The sequence below is a fragment of the Thamnophis sirtalis genome, unplaced genomic scaffold, assembly GCF_051295495.1.
Source record: "Thamnophis sirtalis isolate CommonGarterSnake01/CBP01778 unplaced genomic scaffold, rThaSir2_p1.2 scaffold_8, whole genome shotgun sequence".
NCBI lineage: Eukaryota > Metazoa > Chordata > Lepidosauria > Squamata > Natricidae > Thamnophis > Thamnophis sirtalis.
Genome location: NW_028261388.1, coordinates 55,995,223 through 56,015,523, shown reverse-complemented (window position 1 = coordinate 56,015,523; position 20,301 = coordinate 55,995,223). Strand labels below are relative to the sequence as shown.

General features: G+C 40.9%; 1 protein-coding gene and 1 pseudogene across 9 annotated transcripts in view; one reads left to right on the top strand and one right to left on the bottom strand.

The window, feature by feature from the left end:
- PDXK (pyridoxal kinase) overlaps nucleotides 1-20,301 on the bottom strand; it is a 76,928-nt gene that overhangs the window by 47,283 nt on the left and 9,344 nt on the right. The window lies entirely within an intron of this gene.
- LOC148044420 (uncharacterized) lies at nucleotides 10,132-11,114 on the top strand (annotated as a pseudogene).

Sequence of the window (20,301 nt, the reverse complement as noted above, 5' to 3'; positions counted from 1 at the left end):
AATAATATTGATTATTTATATCACCATATATTTACATTCTCTATTTTCTGTTTTGGCTGCTGTTTTCTAGCCACTTATAATTTTTATTCCATATTTTAGAGAAATCTGATTCTTCTCTTTCTTTTAGTTCTATTGTCATTTTGTCCATCTCTGCATATTCAAGTACTTTTCTAATTATTGTTTCATCTGTGGGTGTATTGATTTTTTTCCAGTTTTGTGCGAAACCAATCCTGGCTGCAGTGAGTATGTGTATGATTATTTATTGAGATTGTTTATCCATTTTGATTATGTATTGAGATTGTTTATCCAATAATCCTAATAGGAATGCTTCTGGTTTCAGTTCTATTTTTCACTCTGTAATTTCTCCCTGGTTTGTTGGCACTTTCGAAATAATTTTGTCTACTTGATTGAATTTTCTGGGTCACTTCTTGTGTAATTAAATTTAATCTATGTTTAATTATTTCTTTTTCTTCTTTAACTTCCTGGTTTTGAGATTCTTTCTGGATTTTATATTTTAATTTCCCCAGTTTCTCCTAGAGCTCTGTATATCGTTTCTTTTTATCTTTGTTTCTTCTTATTGTATATGTTATCATAATGTCACGCACATAGGCTTTGGTTGTATTCCATAGGTTTTGAATGGTTGTCGGTTCGTTCCAGTTTTCCTTTAGGAAAAACGCTAATTCTTTTTCCACATATTAAACATAGTTTTTTTTCTTTCCCAACCCTCTGATTCATGGTCCATCTCTTTCTCCTTTTTGCCTCTCCTTTCCATTTGATTGTTAACAGGTTATGGTCTATCCACATGTTCGGTGTTATTTCTATTTCCTCTATATCCTTCTCCATTTCCGGGTCCATCGGCTCCATGTCAATCCTGGACCATGAATTATGGGGGTTTGAAAAAAATGTGTATTGACTCTTCTGTGGGTTGATTTCTCTCCAGACATCTTTTAGATTTAATTGTCAGGCCATTTCAAAGAATGCATTTAGTAGTGTTCTCCTTTCATAATTTTTTTAATTATCTGTTTTATAGTCTTTCTTTGGGTCTCCACCGCATTGAAATAAACATATGTTGTCCAGTTCCAGTTCTGCAATCCACTTATTTAATTTACTGTAATATTTTTTCTGGTTCATGTTTGGTGCATATATGACTGCAATTAGTACTCCTTTTTGCTTTATTGATACTTCAATTAGTAATGTTCTTCCCTCTTCATCTGCGTATACCTGTTTAGGTTTTAGCCAATCCTTTATATATAATGCAATTCCCCTTTTCTTTGTTTCGGCCAAGGCCAGATTTAATTTCCCTAACTTCGAAGATTCCAGGATACCACTATTTTCTTTTTTTAATATAAACTTCCTGTAGGCATGTGATGTCCATGTATTGTTTTTGGAGTTTAGAAATTGTTTGTTTTCTTTTTATAGGTGAATTTAGTCCATTTATATTGACTGATATTAATTTCACTTCTTCCGCCATCCTGTTGTTTGTTGCCTTTGTCCTCTACTTGGTTTTGTTTCCCTTTGGTTTCTTGTCCTCACTCCTTCTCTTTCCTGAACTTCTGTATCAGTCTTCTCTCTCACTTCTTGGTCTAATCCTTTTTCCTCCGTCTGCTGCTCCTCTTGGCTTTTGGTTTCCAACTCCTCTCTGCTCTCTGATTCTCCTTCTATGTAATGTTCATAGAATTCCTGGGCTTTATCTTCTTATCTTGCCAGGATATTAACATGCCTTCCAGTATCAACCAGCGGAACATTTTATATTTTATCAGTTGTGCGGAGAGAAATTGGTAGTTCCTTCTTTGCTCTCTGATTCTCTTTGGTATCTGTTTGAGGGTTATGACTTCTTTTCCTTTATAGACCAGCTGTTTGTTTTACCTTTTACTGGGAACTGATCTGTTTGAAACTAAAGACAGGATTGGTATAACCTGTATCACAACCATATACCCTGCGCCTAATAGCTCTCATCAATGTAACTATATGAATATGGTTCACAAGATAGCAAAAATAATCAAGAGAATGTGATTAGTTCCATCAAGATGCAGAATCTATGATTACAAAACCTGGGCAATAGTATTTTTCCATTTTGAGATACTACCCTGTTCCAAGGTGGCGCAGTGGTTAAATGCAGCACTGCAGGCTACTGCTAGATCAGCAGGTCAGCGGTTCAAATCTCACCGGCTCAGGGTTGACTCAGCCTTCCATCCTTCCGAGGTGGGTAAAATGAGGACCCAGATTGTTGGGGGCAATATGCTGACTCTCTGTAAACCGCTTAGAGAGGCCTGAAAGGCCTATGAAGCGGTATATAAGTCTACTGCTATTGCTATTGCTATTGCTTAATATTTATGTAAAGCTGCTAAAGCTGATACTTTAAAAGCCCTGTTGTTCTTTATTACCTAAGAAGCAGTTAATGTCTGCTAAGAACCCTCTCTATCATATCCTCTTTAAGAAGCAGAGAGGTACATTATGCCCAAAAAGATAATATAGTGTATTTCCCTAATAGCAAATTCAATGTTCATTTTAAGGAAGAAAAATGTATTTGCACAATATATTGTTTTAATTAATCATTAGAAACTAGTAGGCATAATTGTAACTTTTAAGAGCCATGATAAGAGCATTTATCAGTTGTACATCAATAGGTTTAAACTGCTTCATGTTAGTGTTTAATGCAAGCTAAAAGAATTTAGCTAACTAGAAAGCCAAACAGAAGCTCCAGTTTTATATAAGCTGTAGTTCAGACTCCTATCCATTCACAATTATGTAAAAAAAATGGAAAATATATCAAGATGCATTTGGGTCAGAGTTATTTACAGTTCTGATGAAGTTATCTTAATATCAACAAGTGGCGATTTGTAGAAGATCTGCAGGGACAGTCCTGGTTAATATTTGGATGCGAAGCCATCAAAAAATTCCGGGTGTTTAAGGTAGATTGATATATGATATATGCAGAATACATACATTTATCTATATTTCATTTTCCCTTGGAACCCTGCTATGCCATTATTACTAGCTGGCCATAAAAATGGGAGCAAAGGGAAGAACAAGATAAAGAGAGCTGAAGAATTCAGATTAAACCTTCAACTGGCTCCATTTATAGCAGATTAACAAAAACAAACTACAAGAAATACCTTTTACTCATTTTTTCTTCCCTTGAGATAAGAACTGATTTTTCTAAACCATAAGGAAAGATAAGCTAGAACAAAATATGAAAAAGTTTTTGTGAGAAGCAGTAGATAGTATGACCTTGTATATAGTATAAACCAGAACTTTTCAACCTTAGCAAACTGGTTTATGTTTCTTATTTCCAGCAAATCTTACTTTTGCTTTATCTTATTCTATCTCATTTTTCAAGTCTATTTTATTCTTTAATCTATCCATTTACATTTCAGCGCTCTGGACTCAATATTGCACTTAGTCAATCTATTTTCCTTTTTATCTCGGCTGCTACTTTTTGAGCCCTTCATCTTCACCCCAGTCCTTCCCACTACTCTATCCCACAGTTCCTTGCGTGGTGACATGAATTCTGGCCCTTGTGAAGACAAAGATTGCCAATCCCTATTGCAGATGCTAAGGGAGAGGGTGAACCCCTGGATGCTCCTATATTGTAATGGCTTAGGTAAGACCTCTGCCCCCCACCCCAACAGTGACTGTAACCAGCCTTGGAGGAGGAAGAAAATTGTGTCCCCCACTTCTAAATCTTAGTGGTACTAAAAGTTGTTGAGAAAGTGCAGGATAGATGCACCCTGTACCCCAGTCCTACCAGAGATCATCCACAAGCATGATCAATGTCACATTGGTACTATATTCTGGTCTGAAACCCAAATGAAAAATGCCCAGATAATCAGCTTTCTCCAGGGGCTTCTGAAGCTGAAACTCAACCATCTTATCAACAATTTTCATAAAAAAGGGAAATGTGCAGACAAGATGAAAGTTGTCCAGTACCACTATATCCAGAGATGCCTTCTTGAAGAGCGGGAAGACCAATTCTTGCTCTTCAGATATCTTCTGCCATTTCATCCCCAGAGTTCCTCTAACAAATAAGAGAAACTACTGCAACTAAGGACTTAGTTAAACTGTGCATCAGATTCTCAGAATTAACCACAAGTTATAACCCCAGCAGTTTATACCACAATTAAAAGTAAGGAAACATGGAAAAAATCAGTCAAAGTAAAAGCAACAGTTGGTTTTAAAAATTGCAACCTCATCAACACATACTGTGGAGAGAAAACATGGAAATGTTAATCAAGAATACTGAGAGAGATTTAGAGACTTCTCTTTTTAGAAAATCTTACCCTCATGAAAACAAGAACAAGTCAAACACTTACATACACGTTAAATCAAATTCGTCTCAGATAAAACTACTTTAAAAGTCCAAATAAGTCCTCTAAAGATCAGAACGTAATAACCAGCACAAGTCAGACTATCCTAGGCTATAGACTGATCTCTCTTATTCTCTCTTATTTAATACAGCATATCAAACTGATATAATTATGAGGTTTAGCAGTATTTGAGAGAATACAGAAAGATACGAAAATTCATTAAGATTTAGGGATATATTGCCTGGTAATAATGCAGTATGGTGGATAATCAATTATCTAAGAGATAAGTAACAAAGCAATAACAATGCATTATGGGAGCACATATTGAGGCAGCTAATAGTAGAAAGAATAACATCTCATGTTCAGGTAGTCCACAACATATGACAATTGGGCCCAAAATTTATCTCCCTAAATAAGTACATTTGTTAAATGAATTTTGCCCCATTTTATGACCTTTCTTGCCACATTTGTTAAGTGAATCACTATAGTTGTTAAGTTGGTAACACCATTGTTAAGTGAATGTGGCTTCCGACTTGACTTTGCTTGTCAGAAGGTCGTAAAAGATGATCACGACCCCAAAACATTGCAACCATCAAAAGTTTGAGTCAATTGATGATGGTAATATAATAAATATTTGAGTTAAGATATTTGAATTAATATGAATTATATTTGATGATGGTGGAAGAGATGCACAAAAGCCTTTTGTAACCAGCTGATACACTTTCTACAGTATGTAAAGAAGGATTTGTATGTTTGTTTTGAAAATAATAAAAAAATTTAAAAAAAGTATGAGTCAATTGCCAAACGTCTGAATCTTGATCACATGTCCATGGGGATGCTGCAATGGTCATAAGTCACTTTTTTCTATACTGTTGTAACTGTCAACAGTCGCTAAACAAATGGTTTTAAGTTGAGGACTACCTATATTATGTTATGACCTTGAAGAGGATAAAGCAGTAAAACAAATTTAAATCTCATCAGCGAGTTTAACTTTATATATCATTTGTTTACAGACCAGAAATGTGAAAGCATTCTTAGTAGTTCAATATGGTGAGGGGTAGTGTTTGTACTACATTATCTTACATGATACTGTATAGGAAAGATGTACTGTACTGTCAGGAGCAAAGGCTATGGAATAATGTTTGGGGGTATGTTCCCACTCTCACATTTTGAATTGAGAACACAGTTCTCAACACAACAGATGTTTCTCCTAGGGAAACCAGAAACGTGTTACTACTATTGGCATCTGAGAAAACAAATGTGTCACACTTAAATCACAAATTTGGGTTTTTTTTTTTTTTTGAAGGTATGTAATTAGTATCTTGAGTGCAACATGTCCTTTATTAATATATGATTCTGGAACAATACATTGTTAACTAGGCATGACACTAACTCCAGCATTCTAAGAGTATAAAATAGTTTTTTCAACCCATAATATGGTTACAAATGATTCAAAATGTCATATAACACCACACTTTTAAAACACCACACTTTGGAGCAGAGGCCAGCTGTTTTAAGTCTGAAACACTTTCAAGAAATGCTCGATAGCGGAAGGAGGATCCAATGTCGCGACGATACAACGTGCAGTCTCGACACTCCAAGACCATTGTTGATACTTTTGCCGCTGAACGGTCCATTTGGACCTAAACTGTCCCACAGAGATGGTGATCAGGAAGCTGAAGCCTTGCTGGTCTCAGGGACACTGCAAAGTCCCTGATTGATCCAAGGGAAGCTCTTCAAGCTGGCAGTAAACAGGCAGCCCCAGGCTGATGAAGTTGGTACGGCTCCGGAAGGAATGAAGTGAAAAGAGAAAGTGAGTCCATCTGGTGAGGTATTTTTTCTATTTTGAGAAAGACTGCCCAAAGAAACTTTTTTAAAGCCAAATTAAATCCTTGAGCAAAAGAATTAAATGGCAAAATTAACCTATATTGGATTGCTCTGGAAAGCTTTTTTTTTTCTTTGTAACTATACTTTGTGGATTGAAGTGCTCGCAACGTTTTTTGTTTCTCCTCTTAAAGTGAATGGATAAGTTTTTCTTCTTATGTTTTTTGTTACTTTATTTTTTGACTTTTGGATTAAAACCTTCCTTTTTATTTTAACAATCCTTCCTATTACTTGTTATTAAATTTCATTAAAGAACTTTGTTTCTTATAAGCCAGAGATAAATATTAGAAAGTGAAAGGTAGCAACACTGCCACTCCGAGGTCAGAGGCTGGAGTTTTTGAAACAACGTATTTCTTCCCTTTTCCTTTTTGATTTTACTGACTTTGTAGCTGAAGGGTTTGCAATTTGTTTACAGAAACTGATAAAGAGCCAAGGGCACGAATTGTTTTTGCAGGTGCTCTTTGAGAACTATTTTGGCAGGGGAGAGAAAGGGGAAAAAAACAGAACCCTTCTCCTTTGAAGAGCATAAAAGAACTTGTGTTTAAGTTAATCTAAAATAAAAAAAGGCCTGGAAAGCTAGAGCGGCAGTGGTTATTAGTTTTTCTTTTTCCTCCTTCTTTTTTGGAAACATGGATCAATACTCAGATGAAGAAACCTTAAAATTCCAAAATATCTTGGCTGGAATTCAAAATCTACTGGAAGGATATGGGAGAATTGAGAAGAAGTTGGAAAAACTAGTGTTCCTCACAGCAAAAGATGAAGGGGTTGGACCCCAAAAAATTAAAGGGGAGAATGAAGACATAGAAGATAAAGACAAGACAATAGATGATTTTATTAATGGAGCGAATGTGGGTGAAAGTGGAAAGAAGGGAATATGGAAAAGGGAATTCGACAGACTGGAGCTCTACCTCAGATTCCAAGATACAGAAGAAGAAAAAAGAGAAATGATGATGGATTTAAGAAGAGAAATTTTTTCAGACACACGATTGACAACCAAAGACAAGCTAATTTTAATAGCAGATGGAGGGCAACGAGATTACCTCAGAGATCCTTCAAGCAACAAAGTGTGGAGAGAAGTCTAAAAAAAACCTTACAAAGGAGATAAAAAGAAGACTGACACCACAATTGGCAAGAGAGATAAGACTGCTTTGTTACTAGAAAGATACAGGTTGACAATGAAAGTTGATAATAAAATATTAGTTACTTTTGGTGATCAATAAGTAGGAATTTAGTAATTTTTAGATTGTTTTAGACTGTTATTAAATGTTTATTCATTAACAAATAATTAATTTTAATAATAATAATGAAATGATAATGGATACAGCTTAATGATATATACATGTACTCGCAAACTAGTAAAAGAAATTTGGATATAAATTACAAATTGTGATCTGGGAAAAAAACCTATAAATTTTATTAACCAATTTTTATTCAGATCTTGTCATAAAGGTAAAATGTTTTTTTGGGTTTGACGCAAGGAAGTTGGATATAAATAGTAAATGATTTTTAGCCAACTATAATAACAAGGAAATGTCAATGGATATTGTTTAATAATATATATATGCTCTGGTTTTGGAAAAAAACTTGGGTACAAACTCTAAACAGCGAGTTGAAAAAAAAGGGAAAAAAGGTTTAGAAACTTTATTAATTGACTTTTACTTAGAACATGTCACAAAGGTGTAATGTTATTGGAAGATTTTTGAAATAGCTAATGAATGCCATTATGTTGTTGTGTCTTTAAGTATGATTTATTTGAGGTAAAAGCATGTTCAAAAAAAAGAAATGCTCGCTAGCCCATTTCATATTTTAAACAACTATTTAATTCTCAAAGTGTGAAAAAATGAAAGCATTAAAAGCATGCCTTTTCAAAGTACTTCTTCATTAAAACATAGAAAGCCAATACTTATATTGAATATGCTTTTAAGTGTCAGCTTGAGGCAATAAATTCAGATTTCAGCTATTTTAAAAAATATTTTCTCTCCTGTACTAAAATACTCTATTGCCAGCATTTGGATTACCGTATTTTTTTGGAGTATAAGATGCGCCGGAGTATAAGACACACCAAGGTTTTGAAGATGCAAATTTGAAAAAAAAGTTTTTGCACTCTGCAAACCTCCCAAAAATGGCCCGTTTTTCGTAAAAACACCTCCCCCCCTTTTTTAAAAAAAGGGCATGAATAGCCCTTAGGAAGCTTGTAGAGTGCTCCTGGGGGAGGGATTGAAAAATGAGCAAAAAATGGCCCCTTGAGCTCTCTGAAAGCCTCCTACAAGCTATGCACGGCCATTTTGGTGAAGGAGGCGGGGTTTCAGGAGGCAAAAAATTCAGTGTATAAGACACACCCAGATTTCCAGCCTCTTTTTTGAGGAAAAAAGGTGCGTCTTATACTCCAAAAAATACGGTAAATTAGCTACATTTAGTTGCATCCTCTTTGTTGTAACTCAGTGGTTCCCAAACTTGGCAACTTTAAGACTTGTGGACTTCAACTCCCAGAATTCTCCAGCCAGCTCTGCACAAGTCTTAAAGTTGCCAAGTTTGGGAACCACTGTTGTAACTCAAAAGGCTGTAAATGAACTTTTAACTTGAAGCTGTTTCATTTTTAGTCATTCTTCATATTTATAGTTATTTCTGCTCAAATAATTTATGCAGAGAGATTAAAATTAAAATAAGTTCAAATAATGCAATATTTTGTAATTGTAAATTCATACAGGTCACATTTAATGAGACTCAAAATATAGTTAATGAGAGGCTGGTGCATCCACAATTGAGGCTAGTGGATGTCTAGTTGTAGCTAATCCTCATGTGTGACAAGTGGAAAAAAGGAAGATTCTGTCAGAGAAAATAGTACAAGTTTTAAAAAGATGAGGCTTATTATGTTAGAGCAAAAATTTGATAAAGAAATAATATCAACATGGACATGGCAATGGTAAAATATGATGACATGTTGGAATGTCTGAATCTTTTTGTTTTTATTTTGCTTCCCATAATTACTCTGTGACTTTGTTAACCATACATTTGAATTACAAATCATTTTCACGTAATAATTCCAATTGGGATCAGCAATTAGGCCGCTAAGTGACAAAGGGGTTAAACAAAACATTATGTGAAATTTCCGTTTAGCAATAGCAGTTCTGGAAATCCCAGTTGCTGTGGTTGAGTGTGGATTCAGCCCACTTGCATCCAATCATTCTTGGAAGAAAGTAAGGGACTTTCTCCTCTTCAATCCCCCCATCCCTGAAACCTATCTCCTCCTCCCCACACGATGTGTCCTTGTTTGACATCAGCATAGCCAGGGCTGTCTTTTAAGTACTGGCTGTGTTCTTCTTTTGCAAGTCAGACCTGGCTGGCATATGAAAATAGGCCCTGAGTTTGCTTCCCTTCTTTAGAAACACAGTTGAATAACAGTAAGAATAAGAATAACAACAATAAGAATAAGGATAAGAGAATAAGGATAGAGGTGAATACACCAAGAGAGTGAAAAAGATCTTAAAGTCCAAACACAATGGAGAAATACCATCAAGGCAATCAACAACTGATAGCCAATGCCATCTGGCTACCACCCGGGGGAGGGCCTTCTCTGTTGCAGCTCCGGCCCTTTGGAATGAACTCCCCGTGGAGATTCGGACCCTCACCCCTCTCCAGGCCTTCTGGAAAGCCGTCAAAACCTGGCTGTGCCGGCAGGCCTGGGGTTGATGAGTTCCCCTCCCCTCTCGACCTGTATGACTGTATGACTCTTGTGTATTTTAATTACGTGTATTGTGTTTGTATCCCCTTTCCCCTTTTGAGTTGTTCGCCGCCCTGAGTCCCTCCCGGAGAAGGGCGGCATACAAATAAATTAAATCTTAAATCTTAAATCTCAATACCAGTCATTACATACACAGCTGGAATAATGAACTGGACTCAAGCAGAATTAAAAGCAATGGATAGCAAGACCAGAAAAATAATGACAATGAATCAAAGTCTTCATCCTCGCAGCAACATTGAAAAACTCTACCTACCAAGGCAAATAAGTGGGCACCGAATGTTGCAAGTACATCAGATGGTTGAAGAAGGAAAAAGGGCTTTGGAAGAATTTCTGAAGGACAATGAAGATGATGCACTGAAATTACTATGCCAGGAAGGCTTGTTGGCTACTGGAGACACCAAACAGGCCTACAAAAAAGACCAAATGAAGAACAGAATAGAGGCATGAGAAGACAAAGGACTTCATGGCAAGTAGATTTAAAAAATAGCAAGGAAAGCAGATAATAACAAGATCTGGCAATGGCTAAGAGCAGGAAATTTAAAGAAAGAGACCAAGAGATTAATTCTGGCTGCACAAGACCAAGCCTTATGGACAAATGCAAACAAAGCCAGAATTGAGGAGACAGCAACAGACAGTAAGTGCCACCTCTGCAAAGAAGCTGAAGAAACAGTGGACCACATGGTAAGTTGCTGCAAGAAGATCACACAGACTGACAGGAGTATGACAAAGTAGCAGCAATGGTGCATTGGAAGATCTGCAAGAAATATCATTTGCCTGTAAGCAAAAACTGGTGGAACCATAAAATAGAAAAAGGCAGGGAATTCCTCTGGGACCTCAAAATCCAGACACACAGGCGCCTGCCACATAACATCCTGGACCTAACAATTGTCGATAAGAAAGACAAAAAAGTCTGGATAGTGGATGTGGCAGTGCCTGGAGATAGAAGAATATAAGAGAAAGAACTTGAGAAGATAACAAAATACAAAGACCTACAAATAGAAATAGAATGACTATGGCAAAGGCAAGCAAGGATAGTACCAATAGTAATAGATGCCTTGGGTGCAATCTCAAAACATCTGGAGCACCACTTGATCACCATTGGCATTGATAAATTTGCCATCAGTCAATTGCAGAAGGTGACTTTATTTGAAACAGCTTTCATCCTACAACAATATTTGTAACACCATCAAACATCCAGACCTGCCTATTCCAGGTCCTTAGTAATGACTCGATGGTAGACAAAAATGCCAAACCCAGTCTGAACATCTGGCTGACTGTGCGATGATTAATAACAATAACAACAACAACGATGATGACAATAACTATGAAACACAAACTGGGATACCAAATCTCAAGTCAACATGGCAAAATAAACCATCTATTATATACAGATGATTTAAAAATGTATGTGAAAAGCCCCAATGAACATGAATCAATACTGAACACAGTTCATCTGTTCAGCTGCAATATCAGAATGAACTTTGGACTTGAAAAATGTGCTTATATTATCCATGCAGCAAGGAAAAATGGAAAAAAATAGAAGGAATAGAACTGGGAAATGGAAGCATCATGAAAGCATTAGCAAAATATCTAGGCATATTAGAAGCAGATAACATCTTGTATGGAAAAGGGAAGAACAAGCTCTGTAAACTAATGCCATGAAAGCGAAGATACAAAAATCCACTAACAATTCAAACTGCTGACTTTGGAATGAAAAAATTGTAACTGTTTCACATTTAATATGAGTGCAGCAAAATCGTGCAAACTGATTGCAAAGCTAGACATGACCAAGTTGCTAAATTAATCCACTGATCATTATGTAAAAACTACGACTTAACTGTATCTGAAAAGTAATGGGAATACAAAGTGGGAAAAGTTGTCGAAAATGAGAAGGTGAAGATCTTGTGGGACTTTCAAATACAGACAGATTGTCATTTGGAACACAACACACCAGATATCACAGTTGTTGAAAACCGAAGCGTACAATTTATTGATATCGCTATACCAGGAGACAAAGTTGAAGAAAAAGAACTGAAAAAAATCATGAAATATCGTGATCTGGCTATTGAAACTACACCCATATCAACCATTAGCACTAATCAATGGTATTTGTGATGCAGTTTTGAATGTTCATGACGGAGTTTCATGTTAAAATTAATAAAAGAGATAATAATAATAATAATAATAATAATAATAATAATAATAAATCAGGTATAGTTTAAAATGCAAACAAGTGATTAGGGTAATCATAATAAAGAGCCATACAAATCAGAGATACAAAATGTAATACTTTTTAAATTAAAGTGATCTGGTTTCCATCTAACATGTTTAAATTGAATTTGGAGAAAATCTGGGATATAGAATAAAATAGAATAGAGTAGAATAGAATAACAGAGTTAGAAGGGACCTTGGAGGTCTTCTAGTCCAACCCCCTGCTTAGGCAGGAAACCCTATACCAGTGTTGGGTTCCTACTGGTTCAGCCCGATTGGGCCAAACTGGTAGTGGTTTGGCGGCCTGGGTCACTGGAACTGGCAGCGACCCAGGCCTGCCACGCCCTGAACCAGTTCTCTGGACGGTGCCATAGGCGCCATCATCTTGTGTTTTGCTTCTGCACATGCGCAGAACAATTTTTATTGTACTATGCATGTGCGCGTGTGGTGCAGCCACAAACGAACCAGCAGTAGTGACTGCTGGAACCCACCCCTGCCCTATACCACTTTAGCAGGCCAACATAAAATTTTCAAAATAGTTTGGGAAAATAAGATTCTGAGAAAAGAATGTCCTTAACCTGGATTTTGAATATTTTCCCACTGTTACTTTTTTTAATGTGTTCCCGATTTAATTAATAGTTCATAAACCTTAGGAAAAGTATAATGCTTCTAATATTGTAATGGGGACTTTTAAAGCTCTCGTTGATAAATGAGTTCCTAATCCAGCCAGTTTCTATTTTTTCATTCTCAGCTAACAGCAGGATTCCTTTGTGCTTCCATGCTAAGCACAGTTTTATTAGGAGTTTTCTTCACAAAGTTCAGTCTAGACAGTGGACCTTGGCCTCAACGTTATTCGCTTCTTTTCTGATTCTCATGATCATCACACACTCCTTTCCTGGTAGTTCGAATTAGACGCGTCTGAAAATCATGTTACCTTTCCAATTTTCCTTTAAAGAGGGAGAAATAGCATAGGGAAAATTAATTGCACTTTTCTTCTAAGTAAATATGCATATAATTATGTTATAAAGCTAAATTTATTTTTGTCAGTTTCACAGCCTATTTTTCTTATCAAGTGCAAATTCCTTGATTGATTTTTCTGATAATTATCTCACAAGGGTGTAAACGGATAGACTATTATCAGATCTTTAAAATAGGTTCATTATCTTTTCCAATCTATTTGCAGCAGAAATCATTTTAATTCCTTACACCATCCTCTACTATCTCTAACTTGCACTTTAGTTTCATGCTTTCTTTCTCAATGGAGATTCCTGTTCTTTAATTTGAAAAGAATCATTGAAGCAATGTACAAGTAGGTTAGCCGACAATAGAAATTGTTACAATCTTTCTTTTCAGCCAACAATATTTTGTAGCCTGTTCCTTTTTGAAGATTAAGATCTATCAAAAGGATCTTGCTATTACAGATAGTCCTTGATTTGCAACACTTCATTTAATGACCAAAGTTACAATGCCACTGAAAAAAGTGACATTTTTCATACTTACAACCATTGCAGCATCCTCATGTTCACATGATCCCAAAGATCACATGATCAAAATTCAAATGCTTGGCAACTGACTCATATATATGATGGTTGCAGTGTTCTGGATTATGTGATCCACCTTTTGTGACCTTCTGACAAGCAAAGTCAATGGGGAAGTCAGATTCACTTAACAACTGTTTACTAACTTAACAATTGCAGTGATTCACTTAACGAATGTGGCAAGAAAAGTCATAAAATGGGGAAAAACACTTAACAAATACTTTACTTAGCAACAGAAATGTTTGGCTCAGTTGTGGTTGTAAGTCGAGAACCATCTGTAATACAATTACAGTTGTCTTTAATTAAAAGAGAGCCTTTCTAAAGAACAAACGTTGCTTTTCAGTGTGATGCAGGGGAGGGGCTACTCATGGGTATTATTAAAGCCTGATTGGTCCAAAGACTGATGGGAATTCTTTAATTGCCTTTTCCTCCCCTTGGCTCTCCCAGTTTCCTCAAGGTCATGAATGCCGAACAACTGTAAAGACATAAAAGACAACTGGGTCACTCTAGCCCTCTGCCTGACTGACTACGTCTAACTAGGGAGGAATGTAGCCCCTCCCACATCATACTGAAAAGCAATGCTCAGGTAACGACCGACGTTCGTTTTCCAGTGTGTCATGTGGGAGAGGCTACTCGTGGGACATACCCAAGCTGTAGTCCCTAGGGTGGGAAAGCTAAGACGTAGGAAGTGGGGTGTTGAAGGACCCTGAGTCCAAAGGACAGTTCAGCGGATGTGAAAGCATCCAGCCGATAGTGGCAAATGAAGGACGTTGGGGTTGTCTACGTGGCTGCCCTGCAGATGTCCTCAAACAGGGCTGGATCACAGCCCACGCCGCTGTGGTCACTGCACTCCATGTGGAGTGGGCTGTGATCCCCGAAGGAGGAGTCTGACCTGAAGCTTCGTATGCTGTGATGATGGACTGTCTCTGTCATCTTCCAATAGTTATAGAGGAGACTCTAGCTCATGGTGGTGGGATGGAATGAAACAAATAGTGCCTCAGATTTACAAAATGCCAGTGAGCATTGTAGATAAATACAGAGAACCCATTGGACATCCAGCTGGTGCCAGAGGCGCTCCCTCTCGTGGGAAGGCATTGGGCAAAAGTTTGGAAGTATGATGTCCTGAGCCCTATAGAAGGGAGAATTAACCTTCGGGAGGAATGTTGGATCCAACCGAAGGACTACCTGATCCTGGTGTAATAGACAGAGATCCCCCATGGATGACAGTGGCCTGAGTTCCGAGATGCGTCTGGCCGACGTTATGGCGACCAGGAATGCAACCTTCAAAGATAAAAGCCTGAAATGGACTGTCCTTAAGGGCTCAAAGGGGACCTTGTCAAGGCTCTGAGAACCAAGGGAAGGTTCCACATTGGAAATCTATGGACCATGGGTGGGCACAGGTTTGTCGCTACCCTTAGGAATCTCCTAACATTTGGCAGTTGTGACAAAGGGGTGTTACCTTCCCTGGCAAGCACTGACAACAGCGCCACCACTTGTCGCCGAAGGGTGTTATGGGACAGGCCCTTGTCAAGGCCATCCTGCAAAAAGTCAAGGACCTAGGGAACTGAGGCCGCAATAGGGGATATGTTGAAGGAAGAATACCATTTGGTGAACGCTGACCATGTGGAATTATAGATCCTTGTGGTTGACGGCCACCTGAACGCCTTGAAGTTCACAATGACCTGTGAGGAGAGATTTGCATTTCTCAGGAGGATCTAGTACAGTGCCAGGCGGTCAAGTGGAGTCACTGCGGGTCTGGGTGGATCAGGACCCCCTGGCACAAGGAGATTTCCTCCTGAGGAATCCTCCATGGGACAGAGACTGACATTTGGACTAAATCCACAAACCATGGCCGTCTGGGCAAGTGCGAAGCTAGCAGGATGATGTCTGCTCTCTACTTCTACCTTTCTTGGGGTCCCCGGAATCAGAGTAAGGGGTGGAAATGTGTAGAGTAGGCCTTTCGACCATCTGCTCCTCAGGACGTCCATCCTTTCTGCGCTCCAAGTTCTAAACCTCATTAAAAAACGTGGGAGCTGCACATTGACCGGAGTTGCAAAAAGGTCCACCAACAGCAAGCCGAACCATAGACAAATCTTGTGGAACAGTGCAGGGTGGAGCTGCCACTCCCTGTGGTCTATGGTTGCTCGGTTTAGCCAATCGGCTTGGTGATTGGCCGTCCCTGAGATGTGTTCTGCCACTATTGACAACAAATGTCTCTCCGCCCATGATCCGAGCTTCAGAGCTTTGAGCCAAAGACTCCTGGAGTGTGTGCCCACCTGACGGTTTACGTGGGCCTTTGTGGCCATGTCATCTGTCAGGAGGAGGATGTGCTTGTCGATTAAAGAGTTCTGTAATTGGCGAAGTGCCAGGCGAGCTGCCTTCAGTTCCAGCCAGTTTATATTGTGGTGCAGGTCTGAGACTGTCCACCAACCCTGCGCCAGCTGGGAGTCCATCAGAGCCCCCCAACCGTATAAGCTGGCATCCGTGGTGACTGTGATTCGCTCTGGCTCCCTGAACTTGGACCCACACTGTAGAGCCAGTGAGAGCCACCACTGTAGTCGCACGTCGGCCTGGAGCGGAATGGTCATTATTGAGTTGCTCATGAGTCTCTTCTGATATGGATGAGGGCCCACTGCAGAGCCCTTGCATGCAGGCATGCCCAGGGAACTATCCCGATGCATGACACCATCTTGCCTAGGAGCCGCGACAGGTCCAAAATGGAAACAGATCGACTTGCGCACACCTGTCAGACCAAAGTCTGCAGATTGGAGTGCCGATTTGGGGATAGTAGGACTAGTCTACCTGGGGATGAAGCTGTCTACCTGGATCTGTTTCAGTCGGGTTTCAGGCCCGGATACAGCACAGAGACGACATTGGTCACGTTGGACGATGATCTCTGGCGGGCCCGGGACAGGGGCTGCTCCTCTGTTCTGGTCCTATTAGACCTCTCAGCGGCTTTCGATACCATCGACCATGGTATCCTACTGCGCCGACTTGAGGGGTTGGGAGTGGGGGCACCGTTTTACAGTGGTTCTCCTCCTACCTGCCGGATCGGTCTCACTTTGTGTTGACTGGAGGGCAGGGATCAACCCCGAGGCGCGTCACTTGTGGAGTGCCCCAGGGGTCGGTTCTCTCACCCCTCCTGTTCAACATATATATGAAACCACTGGGTGAGATCATCCGTGGTTTTGGGGTACGGTATCATCAATATGCTGATGATACCCAACTTTTCATCTCTACCCCAAACCACCCAAATGATGCCCTCGACATGATGTCCCGATGCCTGGAGGCTGTGTGGATCTGGATGGGGAGGAACAGGCTCAAGCTCAATCCCTCCAAGATGGAGTGGCTGTGGTTTCCATCATCCTGATTTGTGCATCTTGTTCCATTATTGATGATAGGGGGAGAAATTTTAGCCCACTCAGAGAGGGCCCGCAATCTGGGCGTCCTCCTGGATACACGGCTTAGTTTAGAAGAACACCTGACGGCCATGACCAGGGGGGCCTTTTACCAGGTTCGCCTGGTACATCAGTTGCTCCCCTTCTGGGATCGGGATGCTCTGTGCACAGTCACTCATGCCCTCGTCTTTTTTTGCCTGGATTACTGTAACGCTCTCTACATGGGGCTGCCCTTGAAGAGCACCCAGAAGCTTCAACTGGTCCAGAATGCGGCTGCATGGGTTATCATGGGGGCACCTAGGTGCTCCCATGTTACACCCCTTTTAGGCGGCCTGCACTGGTTGCCGGTTGTCTTCCGGGTGCTATTCAAGGTCCTAATTATGACCTTTAAAGTGCTCCATGGCTTAGGCCCAGGGTACCTGCGAGACCACCTACTGCCGCCGGTAGCCTCCCGTCGTCCAGTGCGATCCCACAGAGTTGGCCTCCTCAGGGTGCCATCGGCCAGACAGTGTCGGCTAGTGACCCCCAGGGGGAGAGCCTTCTCTGTGGGAGTGCCTTCCCTCTGGAATGAGCTGCCCCCGGAGCTTCGTATAAACCCTGACCTCTGGTCCTTCCGGCGCACCCTAAAAAGTTGGCTTTTCCAGCAAGCCAGCCTGGCCTGAACAAAACAAAACAAATTATTGATCACTGTTAATTTTAATTTTAATTTTTTTTAAAAAAATGTAATTGTCAGTTTTAATTGGGTTTGGGATATTCTATTTAATTTTTTTTAACTTTTGTATTATGTGTTTCTTTTAATGTTGTACGCCACCCTGAGTCTTTGGGAGAAGGGCGGCATATAAATCTAATAAATCTAAACCTAAACCTAAACCTAGTCCTGCTACGGAATCTATTACTGCTCCCAGATGAAGGATCTTGGTTGTGGGTGAGAGCTGACTTTTTTGGAAGTTCATGGAAAACCCTAGGGTCTATAAAGTTCGGATTGTGAAGTTGAGGTCGTGAGATTCCTGCGTACGAGACTGGGCGTGTACCAGGATATCGTTGAGGTAGCATTGGAGTCTCACCGGGATGGAGCATAGGGGAGCCGCCAATGCCGCCAGGACTTTTGTGAATGTGTGTGGGGCTAGACCGAAGGGAAATGGGTAGTGGGACTTTTTATATGAAAACTTGAGATACTTGGGATATTGCGGTAGGATCTGGATGTGCAAGTATGCCTCTGTGAGGTTCACAGACGCCAGGTAGTCCCCCTGACTGATCCCATGTAATATTGATCTCATGGAGGAGGTTTTGAAGCGGCTGTAGACCAGGTAGGCATTCAGGCGCTGGAGGTCTAGGATTGCCCTCCACCCCCACTTTGTTGTCCCCAACTCTTCGGGACAACAAAGAGATTGGAGTAAAACCCCAACCCCTGTTTTGCTTTTGGAACCGGTTCTACTGCCTGAATTTCCAGCAGGTGCTGGATGGCTAGGTCCATCAGGTGGCACCTGTCCAGGTTCCTTGATGGGGGAAAGGTCCTGAAGAGGTTCGGGGGAGAGGAATTCCAATCTGAGGCCATCCCTCACTGTTGTCAGGACCCAAGCATCCATTGTGATCCTGTCCCAATGGTCTGCAAATTGTGCCAGCCGGCCTCCTATGGCCAGACTCAGATTGGAGTCATTTCCCTTTGCAGAAGGGATGCCCCTCCCACACACAAAAGGGCCACTTGGCCTGACTCTGACCATGGAACCTACTCCTGTCTTGCTGGTATGGGTGAGTATTTTGCCTGTCTGACCTAGGAGAAAAATACCTCTAGTGCTGGTAGTCCAGCTCAGGAGCCCTATAAGTGGGTCTATGATAGTAAGGAGCCGTGTGTGTTTCGGTACGTTTAGAATTAGAAGGTAAGACTTTCTTCTTATCTTTATTCTCTACCAGAATCAGGTCTAGAGATTCACTGAATAGAGAAGTGCCTGAATAAGGGGCAGATGCTAGGTGCCACTTGGACTTATTATCCACCTGACAGTTGTGCAGCCAAAGGAGGCTCCTGGAGGCCACAGATTACGAGAGGGTGCGGGACGCATACTTAATGGAATCTAAGGTAGTGTCAGCTGAGAACAGTGTGGCAGCAATAATTTTGGTAATATCTTGCAAGAGGTGGTTGTAATGGGCTGGAATGCGGTCCTGCAGCTGTTGCAACCACAAGATCGTGGTGTGGCTGAAGTAAGATGTAGAGGCTTGGAAGTTCTTATGCAAGGTAAGTTCTGCTCTCTTGTCTTCTGGTTTTAGTTTGTCTGCTTCATCGCCCGACACCAAAGCCGAAGAGGTGGTCAAGGCTGCCACTGGTGCGTCTACATGCAGTGCTTTGGAGAAGGCCTGCTCCATATTGTAGAAGCGGTGGTCATTAGTTCCTGGATTGGAAAAGGCCAAGGGTGTGCCCACTGCTTCTTTACTACCTCTAAGAACAAGGGAGGTACTGGAATCTCCTCCTTGTCCCTTGAGGTATTGGAAAACATAATCAGATTTGGATCTCATGGCTTGGAGGAAGCCACAGGAGTTCCTTCCCCCAATTTAGTTGTTCCACAGGTCTTATGCAGTAGTGGTTTGAACATGGAGGGAGTGAAGAGACCCGGAAATGCTGGGGGATCAGGACGAAGGGCCTTCTCATCTTCAGAGAATTCCATTTCACATTGGGTCTCCTCTCCCGTCACAGAGCCCTCGCTGACCATGGAAGGGGAGGCTGGACTGGATGAGTCACATGCCGGGCCCTAGGTTGTCTAACCTGGGACCCCGCCCAGGGCCTCTTATCCCCATGGGACTTATCCCTTTGCTGTCTTAAGCCAGTGGCTATGCCTTTAGTAATGGCTGAGGCAATAAGCCTCCAGGTACTGTCTGGGAGGAGGTCCAGATCCTCCAAATCCTCCTCTGTGGAGCCTTGATCAACTGGCCCTTGGGAAGCAAGACCAGCCGGGGGAAGATAATCCTTAGATGTGTCTTCCAGGGGATTCCCCCATCACATCTCTAATTGCCCTCGGTGATAGCAGGGTAGATGGAGAGATTTCCAGCCTGGAGTTCCTGCAAGGCCTTGGGGGGGGGGGGTGAGGGAGAGGGGCTGAAGTCCCTCATTGGGGATCTGGATCCCTGCTGGCGGCTAGGTCTAGCTGGACACCTGGACCGATGGAGGGGGGTAGCCTGCCTTGGGCCTCCTGCATCCTTTCCTCCCTGGCTATTTGTTTCTCCAGAGCTCA